Genomic DNA, 18,522 nt, shown 5'->3' on the forward strand with positions numbered 1-18,522 from the left:
GTGAATAGCTGGGGTCCTAGCACCGATCCCTGTGGTACCCCACTAGTCACTGCCTGCCACTCGGAAAAAGACCCGTTTATTCCAACTCTTTGCTTCCTGTCTGCCAACCAGTTCTCTATCCAAGTCAATACCTTGCCCCCAATCCCATGTGCTTTAACTTTGCACGCAATCTCTTATGCGGGACCTTATCGAAAGCCTTCTGAAAGTCCAAATACACCACATCCACTGGTTCTCCCTTATCTATCAGTTACGTCCTCAAAAGATTCCAGTAGATTGGTCAAGCATGATTTACCTTTTGTAAATCCATGTTGACTTTGTCCGATCCTGTCACTGTTTTCCAAGTGCTCTGCTATTACATCTTTTATAATTGACTCTAGCATTTTCCCCACTACCGATGTCAGGCTTAACGGTTTATAATTCCCCGTTTTCTCTCTATCACCTTTTTTAAATAGTGGGGTTACATTAGCTACCCTCCAATCCATGGGAACTATTCTTTGCTCCATCCTGTGTGGCTCCTCCTCCTTCTCCATGATAATGGAATACAAAGATATGCCATGTGAAGTACTGAGGGAGTGCTACACTGTCAGAGGTGCCATCTTTCGGATGAAACTGAGGCTTCGTCTGCTCTCTCAGGTGGATGTTAGTGATCCCATGGCACTATTTGAAGAAGAATGGTAGCCTGACCTACATTTATCCCTCAACCAACATCAACAACAATTTATCTGGTCATTATCACATTGCTGTTTGTGAGAACTTGCAGTGCGCAAATTGGCTGCCACATTTCCTAAATTACAACAGAGACTACACTTCAAAAGTACTTCATTGGCTGTAAACTGCATTAAGTTGTCCTGAGGTCATGAAAGGTGTTATAAATGCAAGTCTTTCTTTTTCTTTCTTAGGGAAATCAATACTTCCTCCTGAGAAGTCCTCTCTGCAGGTAGGGGGTGAGGGGCCAGAAATCTCCCGGTGGTCAGACCTTTTCAGAAGCAGTGAGAGGCAAGGCCAGGTCTGCACAGGCAGAATGGCAACAAAAAAACACTGCAAAAAGTGTTTCCCAGTTGCAGAATTCACTAGTCATACTCTCCAGACTCTTCAAGCTCAGGAACTATGATAAGAAATCTCTTGTGAATGATATTTGGGCACTGAACCCCAATTGGGAGGCCTGAGGTCCACCCGAAATTGGGCTTTGGGTCTCATTTCAATAATTTCAGGTGAGCTGCTGACACCGGTCACAACTCCAGAGGCAGCTCGTCCATTGCCACCGGATCAATTTCGCTCCATTTGCCTCGCCGGCAGTGGCCGGCAGGTAAGTCTCGAGAGTGGGGGAAGGACAGGGAGAGGACGAGGTGATCCCTCCAGCTCCTCCTGGCTCCATATGAATTTTTTTTTAATGACAAAATTTCACCTTTTCAACGGCAGCCGGTTGTCAGATGCGGCTCTGGAGCCACTGATGGTGGCCATGGAGAGGAGGTGGGCTGTCCTCTTCCTGCAAGCCAGTAGGAAGCCATCGGCTCATACATGTAGAAGGCTGTAGCAGGAGATATCTGCATATGTGACAGCCAACAGCGTGGTCTCCAGGTCATCGATTCAATGCCACAAGGAATTTAATGATCTCACACTGCAAGTCAAGGTGAGTGAAGGCTTCAGAAAATGCCATATCCCACCATCTGCGCCACAAGCCTCACACACTGCTCAATGCATCACACCCCCATCACTCACCTACCAACAATCTGTACCTATCACCACGCATACCTCACAATAATAGCTTCACTTTACCCTCACAACCATACCATTGCTGCAACACTAACACCCACATCTCACACCTTGCACAGACTGACAACTATTCAGCTATGGCAGGCACATCACCCAAACACATTGCACCACACTCACTCACACACATCCCTTTCTCTTGCAGGCTAAGGTCACGTCCAATCACCAGGAGCAGTGGCAGACAGGCAGGGGGGAGGGGGGGAGATGGGGGTGGTGGGCAGGGAGGGCAAGCCGCTTTACAGACCTTGAGCCAACTGGAGGAGACGGTGCTCAACATCATTGGTGGGGAAGTCACTGAAGCATAAGAAATAGGAGCAGGAATAGGCCACTTGGCTCCTCGAGCCTGCGCCACCATTCAATAAGATCATGGCTGATCTTGGGCTCAAAGCCACTTCCCCGCCCGCTCCCCATAACTTTTATCTTGCAAAAATCTGTCTATCTCCACCTTAAATGTATTTAATGACCCAGCCTCCACAGCTCTCTGGGGCAGAGAATTCCACAGATTTACGACCCTCTGAGAGAAGAAATTCCTCCTCATTTCAGTTCTAAAAGGGTGACCCTTTATTCTGAAACTATGTCCCCAAGTTCTAGATTTCCCCACGAGGGGAAACATCCTCTCTGCGTCTACCTTGTCGAGCCCCCTCAGTATCTTATATGTTTCAATAAGATCACCTCTTATTCTTCTAAATTCCAATGTGTATAGGCCCAGCCTGCTCAACCTTTCCTCATAAGTCAACCCCCTCATCTCTGGAATTAACTTAGTGAATCGTCTCTGAACAGCCTCCAATGCAAGTATATCCTTCCTTAAATAAGGAGACCAAAACTGTACACAGTACTCAAGGTGTGGTCTCACCAGTAACCTGTACAGTTGTAGCAGGACTTCCCTGCCTTTATACTCAAACCCCTTTGAAATAAAGGCCAGCATTCCATTTGCCTTTTTGATTAGTTGCTGTACCTGCATGCTAACTTTTTGTGTTTCATGCACAAGGACCCCAGGTCCCTCTGAACTGTAGCATTTTGTAACCTCTCTCCATTTAAATAATAACTTGCCTTTTTATTCTACCTGTCAAAGTGGATAACCTCACACTTTCCCACATTATACTCCATCTGCCAAATGTTTGCCCACTCACTTAGCCTGTCTATATCCCTTTGCAGATTCTTTGAGTTCTCTGCACAACTTGCTTTCCGACCCATCTTTGCATCATCTGCAAACTTGGCTACATTATACTCGGTCCCTTCATCCAAGTCATTAATGTAGATTGTAAATAGTTGAGGCCCGAGCACAGATCCCTGTGGCACCCCACTAGTTACTGTTTGCCAACGGGAAAATCACCCATTTATCCCGACTCTCTGTTTTCTGTTAGTTAGCCTGAAGGGATAATTACTAGTCCTAGCCCCCTTAGGGCTACCCCAGGTCAGGCGCATTCCCCAGACGTTCACTTTCAACTAAAGTTTGAGGTAGCCGAATCCTAAAGATGCTTAATTGGGTCTCAAGGTCCAGACTATCTCTCCCTAAAGGAAAGGAACAACCTGAAGATGTTACCTTCCTCCAGATAGCACTTGTAATAAGTTTAGCTAGACTGTAACGTTCCAGATATTATGAAGGTCTGGAAAACTCCTCCAGAATTCTGCAACTCCTCACCAAAGAGCGTACAGAGATTGATTTCAGAAGTACTATGTGAGACAATTCTAAAAATATATAGATTTATTAAAGAACCGACATGTAATTACAGTCAATGTTTCAATCGCAACATTAACAGTTCCAAATACAAAAAACTTACAATTCTATTATCAGAGATCCTTATTCTCAAATCTTAAATTCGCTAGTTTTACAGTTCTTAGTCTTTATTCCAGGATATCCACCAAAATCAAATACAATACCTTGATCCCCAAGATACAAAGAGTTGAAGACTTACAGAGCTAGCTCTGAAGCCGAGAATCGCTTTGCCCCTTTACAGCGAATCTATCATCCCATTTGAAAGTTCAATTTTTATACCCTTTTGCAGTGGTATTTCCTTTGAAGTTTTCTGCTGATGTAAGCTAATTATCTCTAGTCATTTTTCTGTTGACCCCTGCTATTCTTACAGTTAGATCAGCTGGTAGCATTAAGAATTATGAGGGGAAAATTCAGTTGGTAGCACCACCCGTTAGCGCCTTAAGAGGGCGCTAAGTGGGGTGCAAACCAAATAGCGCCCGGGCGTGGCACTGCCCATGCCTCCCGCAAAATTCAATGGGAGGTTAGTGGTGGCGCTAACTGGTAGCGCCCTGCAGTGCTGCGCCACTGGCGATGACGTCATTGGTGCGCAGCGCCCCGCTCACGCCCCGGCCATGATCTTCGGTAGCGTCCCCTGATATACCGCTGGACGCTATGTCCGACAGGGTCAGGGGAGCGTACCTGCGGCCGGGGAGGCACAATTTAAAGGCGAAGTGCAGGGCGGCCATTTTTGTTGCTGGCCGCCTGCCAGCATCTGCCTGAACTCCCATCCCTGGCCTCCTGAACCACCCCCCCCCGCCCCTGCGGATTGCCAGCTGTGCTCCAAGAGCCCGGCACTTCTCTTGGGTGCCGGGCTCTTTTGCCTGCACTCCTGATCCCCGGGGGCCCAGCTGGGCCCCAGGTCGTGCTGCACAAGGCCCCTCCCCTTTAAGAAGGGGAGGAAGGCCTGCAATACCGCGGCGCGACATGCCACAGTGCCACAATATTCACTCGCAGTGCCCCAAGATGGAGGCGGGGTGCTTCCAGTAGTGCCCCGCTTCCCTCTTGGGGTGTAACCACTCAATTTCTGGCGCAGGGGGTGCTAATTTTTCTGGGGCGCTACTTTTAGTGCCCCAGAGAAGTTAGCGCCTCAATTGGTGCGCTACTCAATTTTTAGCCCTATGCCTCTATCCTTGGTGTTTGAAGCTTATCATAAAAAATGGTGTGGAGCAGGTGCATCTATTTGATGTCATTTTTACCAAGGTGTTCTGTTTGTGTCTTTTTATGACATGTATATTAAAACACCTCAGCCAGGTGCACCATTGTCTTCTTAGTTACCCCGGCTGGTTGTAACACAGACTCGTGTCTCCTGTCCTTAGGTGTTCTAAGTTTAACATAAAAACGATTTGACGGCAGGTGTTTCTTTTACTTGATGTCATTTTTACGAAGGCATATGTTTCTTCTTCTTTTATGTGCCTGTTTCCGAAATGTACTTTAGAACACCTTAACAGGGTGTACCATTGTCTTTTCTCCAAAGCTTCAGACTTTCAGGAACCTCCAGTTTCAATAAGGCTATTGATTCAGTGTCAACAACTTATCTTACCTCAATAGCCTGAATGCTGTTCGCAGCTTCTGCATTGTTAGGTTTTTAGATTTTCAAGCCCAGTTTGTCATGTTACAAAGGCCAGAATTCTTTCATAGAATGGTGTATTTTTCTGAATACAGCTTATTCCTTCACAAGCCAATTCTCTATCCTTGGTAATATATTACCCCCAATTCCATGAGCTCTTATCTTATGCAGTAACCTTTTATATGGCACCTTATTGAATGCCTTCTGGAAATCCAAATACACCACATCCATTGGTTCACCTTTGTCCACCCTGCTCATTACCTCCTCGAAGAACTCCAGCAAATTTGTTAAACATGACTTTCCTTTCATAAAATCATGCTGACTCTGCTTGACTGCATAATGCTTTTCCAAATGCCCTGCTACTGCTTCCTTAATGAAGGACTCCAGCATTTTCCCAACAACAGATGTTAGGCTATAGTTTCCTGCTTTCTGTCTCCCTCCTTTCTTAAATAGGGGTGTTACATTTGCGGTTTTCCAATCCGCTGGGACCTCTCCAGAGTCCAGGGAATTTTGGTATATTGCAACCAATGCATCCAATATCTCTGCAGCCACTTCTTTTAAAACCCTGGGATGCAGGCCATCTGGTCCAGGGGACTTGTCATCTTTTAGTCCCATTATTTTACCAAGAACTATTTCCTTAGTGATAGTGATTGTCTTTAGTTCCCCCCTCCCTGTGGCCCCTTGATTATCCATTATTGGGATGTTGTTAGTGTCTTCTACCGTGAAGACAGATACAAAATATTTGCTCAGAGTCTCTGCCATTTCCCCGTTCCCCATTATTAATTCCCCAGTCTCATCCGCTAAGGGATCAACATTTACTTTAGCTACCCTCTTCCTTTTTATATACCTGTAGAAGCTCTTACTATCTGTTTTAATGTTTCTTACCAGTTTACTCTCAAAATTCATCTTCTCTCTCTTTATTATTTTTTTTGTCATCCATGGCAGCTGGCAAAGTTGAAGCCCTTGGGGATAATAATGGATTGGTGATTCCTAATCCTTCTTCTCACATCCCACTTCCCCCTCATCCCACAATCTCTTCTCACTTACAAGTTGCTGCTGGTGCATGCATGGATATCTTGCTTCCCCCCACCGCCTCCCCTCACCACAACTCGACTCTTGTCCCTTTCTGCTTTCAGGTAACCAGCTCAGAAACTGGCATTGCATGGAATTTAGAGGGTAGTATAGTTGTGGGATCTGCACATAGTGAAGCACTAGGCATGAGTGGGCTGCAGCAAGGCCAGGGGGAAAGGGTAGCTCGGGGGCTAGCTCCCCGGAGGGCGAGTTTGCGCACAGGATCTGCTGATGACCTCGATAGGGCGGGCTTCAGAAGAAGAGTGATGGGCATGCACACGGAAGTGCTGGGTGCAATGGCAAGACTGCCAGAGACCCCCTTATCAGTGTCAAGGAGCATGGAGGAGTCCGGCTCCAACATTGGACGGGCTTTGCACAGAGCTTGAAGCCCATGAGTTCCAGGCTGGAAATGATGGAAAACTCAAGGAGGGACCTTGTGGATCCAACCATGGTGCTGTGTGTGAAGGGTGATGTTGCGGCTTCCATTGCAGCACAGGCGGAAGCGACCCAACGCCTCACTGCTGCAGTGGAAGCTCAGCCTGCTGCCATCATGGCTGGGTTTACAAGTCTCTAAAGGGACTTGCAGGGTGTCGCAGCAGGCCAGCAATCTGTCCTCCAACAGATTGTTAGGAATGCTGAGGCACTGCCCCGGGAGAGTGGCAGTGGGTCTGTGGAGCAGGAACCTGCTGTCCTATCTCAGGATGACAGCATTCGTACTCCCACCACTGCCACTCCGCCATTGCCATTACTGCTGCCGGTCAGCCAGCCAACCCAGACTGCTGGCGCCCATGACGAGGTGGTGCAGCCTACAGCCGGGCCTTCCAGGTCCACAGCTGATCGAGGTCATCTTGCATGGCCATCTGTAGTCTCTCCCACAGAAACTCAGCAGCCATCCACCAGCCATGCTGCAGCCATTGGGTGAGCATTTCGTAAGAGCACTAGAGTAGGAACGACAGGCACTAAGGGATTGCACAAGGGTGATTAGTTGATATTGTACTGTTAATTCAGGTGTCAGCTGTGGTTCAGTTGGTAGCACCCTTGCCACTGAGTCAGAAGGTTGTGGGTTCAAGTACGCACTTCAGAGGCTTGAGCACAAAAATCTAAGCTGAGACTCCAATGCAGTACTGAGGGAATGCTGCACTGTTGGACATGCTGTCTTTCGGATGAAACATTGGCCCTGAAATTAGGATCGGGAGCTTGCCGCGCGTGCAAGCCCCCGATGTGCACTCACCCTGCGCGCCGACATCTGAAGCCTGGGCCTGCTTGCATTTCCTGTCACTGGCCCGGTTCAGATGTCGGTGCGATGTGCTTACCTGATCCAGCGGCGTAGTTAGTGCGATGTGCCGGCTGGGATCAGGTGAGCACTGTGCAGCCAATCAGGGGAGGGGAAACTCATTCATGAGTTTGACAGTAAGAGCTGTCAAACTCATGAAAACTCCTGGCCCCAAAACACTACTTAAACCTGAAAGAAAATTTTAAAAAAACATTGCACTACTTAAATGAACAATAAAGAACTCTGAAAAACTATTTTAAACAATAATTTTAAAATTTGAAAAAAACAATTATATAAAAAATCGGGGCTAAAACTGAACTTACCTTACTGTAAATTCTTTAAAAATAACAAACCTGTGGAAAAAAAATTCTCAATTGTACTAAAAGCCCACTTACCTGAAAAACTAAGTACTTACGTGTGGTTTTTCAGTGCGTAAAGACCGGAGGCCTTTACACACGCGCAACTCTGGAAAAAAAAAGGAATTTCACTGCGCACGCGCTGCCTGTGCAGTCGCGCGTGTTCTGCCTCTTAACCCCTTGGGTCAGAGGACAGGAAATGCCGGTTTTCAGCGCATGCGCTGTGCATGCTGAAAACCGGCAATTCCTCCAGGCACACGCGAGTACCCCATCCGTACTCACGCGTTGTGCCCGGAATTACTGGGCCATTAAATCGAGGCCCCGTCTGCCCTCTCAGATGGAAATCATTTATGTAAAAGATCCTATGGCACTATTTCAAAGAAGAGTAGGGGAAACATCTCCAGTGTCCTGGCCAATATTTATACCTCAATCAACATCATGAAAACAGATTATCTGGTCATTATCACATTGCTGTTTGTGGGAGCTTGCTGTGTGAAAATTGGCTACCGGGTTTCTTACATCACAACAGTGACTACCCTTCAAAAAGTACTTCATTGGCTGTAAAGCACTTTGGGAGGTCCAGCGATCGTAAAAGGCGCTATATAAATGCAAATCTTTTTTTAATAAATGTATTCATTTTGTTTGGAATTTTTGTTTTGTGATGGCTCTCATTTCAGCTTTGTGCCCAAGAGCACGCTGTGGTGTTCCATGACAGAGGGATTGTATGGTGGGGATGTGGTGAGCAATGGGGATCTGGGGTTTCAATCATTGGAATCGGAGTCTGATGAGACGTTGGCCCATCCGGAAGGGGAATTTGCTGCCTGCCTCCTTTCTGTGATAGTGGATTGGCGGTTAGGATCAGATCAGCCATGATCTTATTGAATGGCGAGAAGCAGGCTCGAGGGGCCGATTGGCCTACTCCTGCTCCTATTTCTTATGTTCTTATGTTCCTCCTCCTCTTCCTCTTCCTCCTCTGCCTCATCCTCCTCCTGAGGTGGTCCCGCAATCCCTGGTGGCAAGGGCTGCACCCTCATGATGGCCAAGTTGTGAAGCATGCAACAGACCACCACAAAATGTGACACCCATTCCACCTAGTACTGGAGAGCTCCTCCCAAGAGGTCAAGGGAGCAGAACCATTGCTTCAGTAGCCCGATGGGCTGCTCGATGATGTTCCTGGTGGAAGCATGACTCTCATTATATGAGTTGCTGGGCAAGAGTGGTGGGGAGTCATCAGCCAGGTGCAGAGCAGATAGCCCTTGTCTCTGAGCGGCCACCCTTGGGTTTGACGTGTTGGCTGGAAGATTGCTGGCACACTGGACTCATGCAGGATGACTGCTGCCAGGATAGTGGGCATTGACCATCAGGATTCACTGTGCGTGGTCGCACAACAACTGCACATTAAGTGAGTGGTAGCCTTTGCGGTTACAGAAGATCTCAGGATTGGTATACGCTACCCACAAAGTCACGTGTGTGGAGTCGATGGCACCCTGCACCATGGGGAAGCCCGCTATCCTGGCAAAGCCACATGCGTGCTTGTCCTGCTTCTCTCTGTTGAGAGAGAAGACAACGTAGTCCCTTCTCCTGGTGTAGAGAGCCTCTGTGACCTCCGAGATTCAGCGATGAATGGCAAACTGGGAGATGTTAGCTATGTCTCCGGCTGCAGACTGGAAGGATCTGTTGGTGAAGAAATTGAGGGGAATGGTGACCTTGAGGGCTACTGCAAGAGCCGTGGTCGCCCTCCTCTGAGGCTGCAGGTCTGGTTGCAGAGTTCTGTGATCACCTTCATGCTGAAGTGGAGCCTCCTAATACACTGCTCTTCGCTTAAGTGGATATAAGAGAAGTGCTCTCAGAAGACCCTAGGTGGGTAAGGCCTCCTGTTGAGAGCCCTCCTGGCCCTCCTCTTCCTCTTCTTTGCTGCCTCCGCTCCATCTCCCGAAGATACTTGAGCACGAAGGGGACTACAAGTACAGCTTCATGACTGTGAGGAAGTGTTGTGAGCAGAAGCCTTAAATAAGAATTAAGGCGTTCTCCACTTGCACCAACACTCCCTGTCACCTAAGAAACTTGAAAGAAGTTTAGAAAGCAGCTAGAGTTGCAAAAAGTTCCACAGAACCAGTCAAACTGAACAAACATGTCAGCTGCAAGTTGTTGCTGATGGTCCCTTTAAATAATGCTGCTGGAGGCTCCTTCCTGCTTGCGAACGCTTGGTCAGCTGGTCGTGATTAACACAGGCTGGTAAGAGAAGCGCCGCACACTGACTGACATCATGATCTGCAAAATCTACATATCTCCAGCGAGCGCTGCCGCCCAGCCGAAAATGGCAGCGGCCGCGAAACCCCCCGGAAGCAGGCAAATGTGAGGTGACCGCCACTTTTTTACCAAAACGGGCCTTAACGGCCAGCGCTAACACCTCCAATTTCTAGGCCAAGTTGTTTTTGTTGTGAGATATTACAACTGAAGTCAATACTGTCTTCTCCAAATGTTCCCCTCAAGGGGAAGCTCACTGAATTTTGATCATGAACAGGAGCCCTAGCTGATTTTTCATTTCCCAACCCCTGATCACTGAGGCCAAATATTACATCAGTACTACTTCTTTATCTGTGATTGGTTCAGTTCTGGTCACCACACTTTAGGAAGGGTGTGAAGGCCCTTGAGAGGGTGCAGAGATTTACCAGAATGGTTCCGGGGATGGGGGATCTTAGCTACAAGGACAGGTTGGAGAAGCTGGATTTGTTTTCATTAGAGCAAAGGAGGTTGAGGGGTGATTTGATAGAGGTGTACAAGATTATGATGGGTTTGGATAGGCTAGACGGGGGAAAGGCTGTTCCCACTAGTTGATGGTACAAGGACTAGGGGACACAGATGTAAGGTTTTGGGCAAGAGATACAGGGGGGATGTGAGGGAAAACTTTTTTACACAGCAAGTGGTGAGGACCTGGAACTCGCTGCCGACGGAAGTGATGGAAGCGGAGACACTCAATGTTTTCAAGGGGAGACTGGATAGGCACATGAGGGAAATAAACTTGCAGGGCTACGGGGATAGAGTGGGGGAATGGGACTGACTGGATTGCTCTACAGAGAGCTGGCACGGACTCGATGGGCCGAATGGCCTCCTTCTGTGCCGTTATGACTCTATGGGCTCAATTTTGCCATTGGTGCGGGCTGGGGACGTGTCATCCACTTTTCGTGTTAGCCACCCAACTCCAATTTGATGTGGAAAAAATATGCGCTTTTCTCCTAATTGGGCAATTGATTTCCAGCGTGTGGGAACCCCTGGCCCACTTAATCTTTCCATCCTGAAAGTCATCTCCGATAACGTCATCAATGCTGTTGGATTTAAGGCCTGCAAGCAGCCTTGATTCTTCTGGAGACTGCAAAGGCTCTGCAATTTATATGAAGGAGTTGAATTTTGGAAAATGTCAACGATCAAGCAAAACTGTACTCCTCGGTTTGACGAGCCCTCCCTCCAAACTCTGGTGTACGGAGCCAGCTGTAATAAGGAGGTGCTGTTCCCTTCCTCAGGGAGAAAAAAGCCACCCCAGCAGACAAAAGCTGTGTGGCTACAAATGGCCCAGGTTGTCAACTCCATTTCAGTGAGCCGCAGAAACTGGCTGCAATGCAGGAAGAGGTTTCATGACCTTCTCCGCACCGGAAAAATGAGTATGACTTTCCCATCACCCTCAATCTGATCCCCATCGCCTCTCCTCACCAGCACTCTGCTTTGCCAACCTCTTCCTCCACATCCTACTTGATACTTACATCCCTGCACCCTTACCCATTCCCTCTCTCTCTATGGTCACATTCACTTAACTATTCGACCATGCAGCCCTCACACTTCCTATCACTGTGATGACATGATAACAACTACTTATAACACACAGGGAGGGTCCTTTATATCCTTCTAAGCATCTATGCTATGCATTCACTACAATCACTCCCTCCATGGTCCATGGAGGAGCTTAGTCACAAGGGTATTGAAAACATGGTCATTGTTCAGAATAGAATGACATCTCTTGAGGAGCGATGGTCAGCTACTGGGCAAACAAAGCAGACCTTTATGGAAGGCCTCTGGAGTAGGACTTCCAGTGCAGAAATGGATCCTCATGGCCTCCCTGCAGTGCAGCAAGGTGCTGTCAAGCTACTTGTTACCTCTGAAGTGGGGCTGACCCACGAGAGGGATGTTGGTGGCAGACAACAAGGAAGTGGGGGCTCCTCTCCAAGCACTCACACGACCATGCCACAGCAAAGCCCTCGGTCAGAGCCCCACCAGAGTCCTACCCAAATGAGATGGGCATCTCAACCCCTGCACAGCCATAGGAGCAGCAGACTGTTGGCAAGCCCGCACAGGTTCACAACCCCAGAGGACACCCACCAAAGGCATTGAGACAGGAGCAGCAAGAGAGCGAGCAAGGGGCCTCCACATCTGCTGAAGCCACAGGGGAAGCACCACGTAGGAGCACGCGTAAGAGGAAGATAAAGCACAAGTAGTCACAAGGGTAGTCACTTGGGGGCTGTGTTGTTTTGTTTTTGGACCAGCCATCATTGTGATAGTATCATAAAGTGTTTTGATGGGAAATTGTTGAAGTTGTGGCCTGTATCATTTCGCAAATGGGACTTTCACATTGAGGGCTTAGGGCGCCTTGCGATTATCAGAATGGTGGTCAGAGTGATAGGATTCCATAGGTTCTTCTCCATTGTCGATGATCTGGTAAGAAGGAGTAAGACTAAAGTGTTTGATTGTGCAGGCTAAGCAAATCTGGCCAGGATGTGTGCATCCCTTGCATCCCGGGCAGCAATATGGTGGTGCTCTGGCGCCTTCTGGCCTGTGCATCTTCAGGTGGGTGACTAGCAGCTTGGCGTTCCTGTTGATGTTCCTGCTGTTGGCGCTGCTGTTGCTCATGGTTCTGCTGCTGCCGCGGCTGGTCTTCATCCGAATCTGATGTCCAGGAGGAAAGGAATTAAATGGCCGCTATGCTTCTGGTATATACCTCAGTTGAAGAAGTGCTTAGTCAAGGTGGGGAGAGGGGTTTCCAAGGAGGTCACACTGGAGATGGGTGTCAGGCTCCAAACTTCCACAACACTGAGTATGCCTGCTAAAAGTTCCCCAGACCTGAAACAACAAAGTTCTGCCACCTGCAAATGCTCATCGGTGAAAACTCCTTTGTAATGTTGGAGCTGCAGCTGTTCGTAAGCAATCCACTAGTGAGGCCGCCAGGATCACCTGGCGTGTTCCAGAGGAGGCGTGCAGGATGGGGGAAATGTGTTAAAATTGGAAAGGCCTCTCAAAATGGGATTATACAGGCAATTAAGTGGTTGTTAAGGGCCTTAAGGGCCTATCCCTCTTCTTGGAGGTGGGATGGAAAGCAGGTCAGAAAATACGCACTTGGGATGGGCCTGCCCGCCAGTTTTGGCGATTTTAACAACTCGCATGCCTCCAAACCCGCCTCCTCGGGGCTGGGAAAATTGAGCCCGATGACTATGACTCTGTAACTATGGTTAATTCAATACAAACCTGGAACCTTTCTAATCTCTCTGGCTCACCAAGGAGTGCATTTATTTACTGAGCCATCATAGAAGGTCTAATAATGCTATTGCTGCTGAGATAAATGTCCTTTTTTTGAGAATCAAAGGGTAGAATTTCCAAGTCCTAGCATTGGGCCCACGATTTGCTAATTCACGTTTGTGTTCAAGTGGTTTGAAAATCCACTCTCAAGTGTCATATCGACGTAGAAAGCACAAACGCTCCATTCAGTTCACTGAAAGACTACGGCCTCAATATTAACACCCGCACAAGGGACAGGAGAGGGTTGGGGTTAAAGACTGAAGTCCGCAGCACGCCACGCACACGCCCACTACCTTTCTTACAGCGGCTGATATCGGGGTGTCCCTGTGTCCTGCCATGAAGAGGTGGGACACTTCATTAACATATTTAAATTGGGCTCCCACAGTGCAATTGGAAGCACAATTTTCAATTCATTGCTGCTGCACGGGTTTCCCAGGGGTTGGAAAGTGAAAGTGAGGCAGAAGCTGCCGGCTCTAGGAATGCGCCCCCGGCCCCTCAAGGAAGCTTTCAGCCAGTCCCAATCACCAGGCAACCTGCCCCCCAGCCCTCTCGATTGTACCCTACCCCCTCCTGATTGCCAGGGACCATCCCCAAGGGTCCCTGCTGTGGTCTCCTGCCACTGGTTTTCCCTCCCAGCTGCAGGCCAGGCTGTCAATTTGGCCGGCTGCTGGGTGGGAAATGGATCCAAAAAATGACAATGAGTTACGCTAAGAGTTTTTGGAGATATACAATGAGCTAGTGAGTGCAGTTAAATTAGTTTGACCAGATTTCACTGGTCTAAATAGTTATATTCATGATTCTAGTTTACCACGAGGAATGAGGGGATGTGGGCCGACTCTGAATTAACAATAAAACACTAAATCTAACTGAATATATAATCAAAAGTCAATACTAAGAACACACAAGAGTCTGTCAGAGTTCACTCCACTATAACTCCAAGACAGCATTCTCCATGCTTAGAAGAAGGATGTGTTACAGTAAAAAAAAAGTTACAGCCTAGTTATTGCAATTTAGTGTTTAATTCAGATCACATTGGATGGAGCACGACAAGGTTCAAAGGCCATAATCTACCCTTAGTACCAAACTGCCATACAAGACCAGTTTATCCCCAAAGATTCAGGGCTAGAAATTCATTATAGCCAAGGAATGGGTGGTGTCAGTAGAAAAGTTGGAGAATTAGTGCCAGGCGCAAATGCTTTAGACTGCATAAAAAATGTGTGCTCACTGCTCAATAAAATGATTGGAATTCTAAATCAAGTCTTAAAACCCAAACTCATTGGCATTAGATTTAAAGGGTAGAACAATATCGGGTGCAGTCTAATCACAACTCATCATTTCCGCAGGCTTTTTTCACTACTTAAAGGGGAGGTTCATTGATGCTGCAGCACCTCATTCGCAGCATTGCTGGCTGTGCAGCTGCCTCAGCAAGCAGGAGCAGAAGCAGAACAAGGAGAAGGAGCCAGAGGACTGAACCAGGTGAGCTCATGGCAGGTCCATGCCCCAGGGAGAGAGCCGAAAGATTTTCCAATGAAGCATTAGAGGCATTGATTTTCACTGTGGAGAGACGGAGGGTGGTGCTCTCCCTGACAAGTGGCAGGAGGTCCTCGCCACAAGTCTTCCACACCATGTGGAGGGAGGTAGCACAGCACGTCTTCGGCAGCACTGTGCTCCCTAGGACCCACACACAGCAAAATAAAAAAGCTAATTATTATTTAAATGGGGAGAGATTACAAAATGCTGAGGTACAGAGGGATCTGGGGGTCCTTGCACATGAATCACAAAAAGTTAGCATGCAGGTACAGTAATTAATTAGGAAGGCAAATGGAGTGTTGGCCTTTATTGCAAAGGGAATGGGGTATAAAAGTAGGGAAGTCCTGTTACAACTGTACAGGGCGTTGGTGAGACCACACCTGGAGTACTGCATACAGTTTTGGTCTCCTTATTTAAGGAAGGATATACTTGCATTGGAGGCAGTTCAGAGAAGGTTCACGAGGTTGATTCTGGAGATGAAGGGGTTGTTTTATGAAGAAAGGTTGAGCAGGTTGGGCCTATACTCATTGGAGTTTAGAAGAATGAGAGGTGATCTTATTTTAACATAAGATTCTGAAGGGGCTTGACAGAGTAGATGCAGAGAGGATGTTTCCCCTTGTAGGGGAATCTAGAACTAGGGGGCATAATTTCAGAATAAGGGGGCACCCATTTAAATCGGAAATGAGGAGAAATTTCTTCTCTCAGAGGGTCGTGAATCTTTGGAATTCTCTTCCCCAGAGAGCTGTGGAGGCTGGGTCATTGAATATATTTAAGGTGAAGATAGACAGATTTTTGAAAGGTAAGGGAGTCAAGGGTTATGGGGAGTGGGCAGGGAAGTGGAGTTGAGGCCAAGATCAGATCAGCCATGATCTTATTGAATGGCGGAGCAGGCTTGAGGTGCCAAATGACCTACTCCTGCTCCTACGTCTTATGTTCTTATGTTCTCACTTAATTGAAGGTAGGAGAAGTGCTCTCGGAATACTCTCAGAGGGTAAGGCCTCCTGTTAAGAGCCCTGCTGGCCCTCCTCCTCCTTCTGCACACATGTTCCTGTATTTCTCGCTGCCTAGGCTCCCACCACTGTTGATCCTGGAGGGCAAGGTGACATGCCAGTACAGTCCCCATTAATGTTACCAAGTGTAGCTGTTTGAATCTTTGAAGAATAAATGTAGCTACTTTTTAGTTGCCAGAAGACTCCTGATACAAAGAACCTTGAAATTACTGAATGAAACTATTGCAGTGGGTGAAACTGACAAGAAACCACTGAAACTGCACTAACCTGACAGCTGCAAGTGATTACTGATGATCCCTTTAAATAACATCCCTGGAGCTGGCTTCCTGGTGCTGCATGCCAGCTCTCCCTGTCGGTGTTTACTCCAGACAGTGAGGTAAGTGGCAAGAATCAATTTTGCAAATCAGGCGGTCAGTGAACATTGCACACTCACTGACGTCACGATCTACCTGATGTTTACATTCCCGGCGCTACCTCTTACCAGCGACGCTACCGGGGGGTGGGGGTTCGGATTTGGCGTGCGCCGCTAGATTCGCCTCGCCCCAGCGATACTGGTCTAACAGCCCATAACGGAGGTGCTAAGGGGACAATTCTTTCCCCCCCAGTCTCAAAAGCCAAGGACTTTGAAAAATATACATCTTCATTTAAAAGCTTCAGCTATGTACCCATCACAGAGAGTGCAGTCAAGTGCAGCTATGTGTGATACTGATTGTTTTACCTCCATTGGCACAATTGTTTGCATACTAACTATGTTGGGAATTAGCTCTTGCCGAACATGGGAGGTGGGTGCCTACACATACTACAAAATGAACCTGCCATTCTCATGTGCTCTCTTAATATCACTGTCAAACAAAGATAAATAATTGTCCAGTTGCTTAATTTAATTGAAAATATTGCTACTATTGAAATTTTAACATCTCAATATTTTAGCCAGTACTTACAGTGAGAAAAAATATCATTTTAAAGCATTATGTTAAATATTCAATAGCCCACATTAAAAAATAACTGTCTTGCACTTTACAGTCCCCACAAGTAATACAGTAGTATAATTGTTTCATACTTATTCTATCAATGGTTGTGAATGCTCTTCCAGCCACCAGTTAGCACTTACAAGGTTTAAGCAAAATATAAGAAATGTATTTTATAACAAGTATTATATCTGAAAGGGACTTAAAGTTTATAATTAATCCCATGATTCAGGTAACATTCATAAAAACAATCTCCAGCACTGATTAGGTCACAGCCTTGTAACTCCTTCCTGGTTTTTCTATTATTTTTGTGTAATCTAACTGAAAATTACCAGACCCTATTGCTTCTTTTTTGTTACATTATTTGTTTATTGCTATTTTTATGAACTTCATTTGGTTATGGACAGCATCTGACCTAGAATCAGATTATCTTACTTAATGCTACACTTCATTTCCTTCAGTGATTGGATTAAATAAATCTGGATTGGAGTAATTCAAACCACCTAAAGATGGAGACTGCTTGTTAATTTATAATTACAATTATACACCAGATAGTGCAATTCTGATTTGAAATATGCATTAATAATCATTTATATTTGCTGCATTGCTAAAAATGGATCTGCACTAATATTTGATTAAATGTGTAATCTTGTGGCTACAATTAATAAAAGAAAATTAAGATTCCATATGAGGCAAGCATTGTATCTTAAGTGTTTCAGCTGAAAGCAAATAAAACTGAATTAAATAATCTTTCATAATGTGGAAATGTTAATACTTGTTAAATGTTAATAAGTTTGGATAAGATATAATTTTCTTACACATATTTTAAAATATTCATTGCTAAGACCATTCTTGCAGTTTTTATTTGGCTAAGGATCCTAAAGGTGATATTTCAGATACAGTATTTACCAACTGCTGCTTTCATTGCAGTACAGTGAAATCCTGCTATAACAGAACTTCTTTTATAATTTCAAGTCCTAGCACAATTTCATTTATTTTGATGGCTTTTAATACAGTGAAACTCCTCTTTTAATTATATTCTGATGTGGCAAATAATGCTTTGTTATAAAGGGGCTGCACTGCTTGGATTTAATTTATCTTTAAAGTAATATCAGTTAAAAAGCCTCCATTTTTCATTAAGAATTGGAAAAGTTTGTCTCCTTTAAATATACATTTGTAAAACACATTATTTACCTTTGTGTAAATACTGAAGAAGGAAAAAGCTGTGCGCAACTGTTTTGATCATTCTAAACTATGAAGTACTGCAATTAATCTTTTCCTTTTAGGTTATAGTCAGTCGTCCCACATCAGTAAAGCTCAGGTCCAGCTGCAACGCAACCTATTCTCACATTCAACTCCACCTCCTCATCACCACATTTGTATGAGCGTATATACTAATGCGAGTTGAACAAGGACATGTGGCATGAGGACTGTTTGACTGGAAGCTTATCCAGATCGTCTCATACTTGTCAAAGCCTGGTGATCCTGTGTGACAAGAATACCTACATCTGCAGCTGTTCTGAACTTCCAATTAGTGTGTTTGTTTATAGCTTACTCACACACTGGTGTTTGCCACAAAGTTGCAGGGACAAAAGGGGGTAGACACATTCTCCCATTGTTCTAAGGAGGTGCCTAAGCAATTGTTTCCTTTGATGCCAC

At 46.2% G+C, this 18,522-nt stretch overlaps 1 long non-coding RNA gene across 1 annotated transcript in view; it reads right to left on the bottom strand.

The window, feature by feature from the left end:
* Positions 1-18,280, bottom strand: part of LOC147117564 (uncharacterized) — a 69,572-nt gene extending 51,292 nt beyond the window's left edge. Inside the window, exon 1 of the long non-coding RNA XR_015078297.1 lies at positions 18,058-18,280. This is a non-coding gene — a long non-coding RNA (uncharacterized LOC147117564). The remainder of the gene's footprint in view (positions 1-18,057) is intronic.
* Between the last annotated feature and the right edge of the window lie 242 nt (positions 18,281-18,522).

Source organism: Somniosus microcephalus, chromosome 5, assembly GCF_052327205.1.
Source record: "Somniosus microcephalus isolate GS21.2 chromosome 5, FLI_Smic_1.0, whole genome shotgun sequence".
In the NCBI taxonomy this organism is placed as follows: domain Eukaryota; kingdom Metazoa; phylum Chordata; class Chondrichthyes; order Squaliformes; family Somniosidae; genus Somniosus; species Somniosus microcephalus.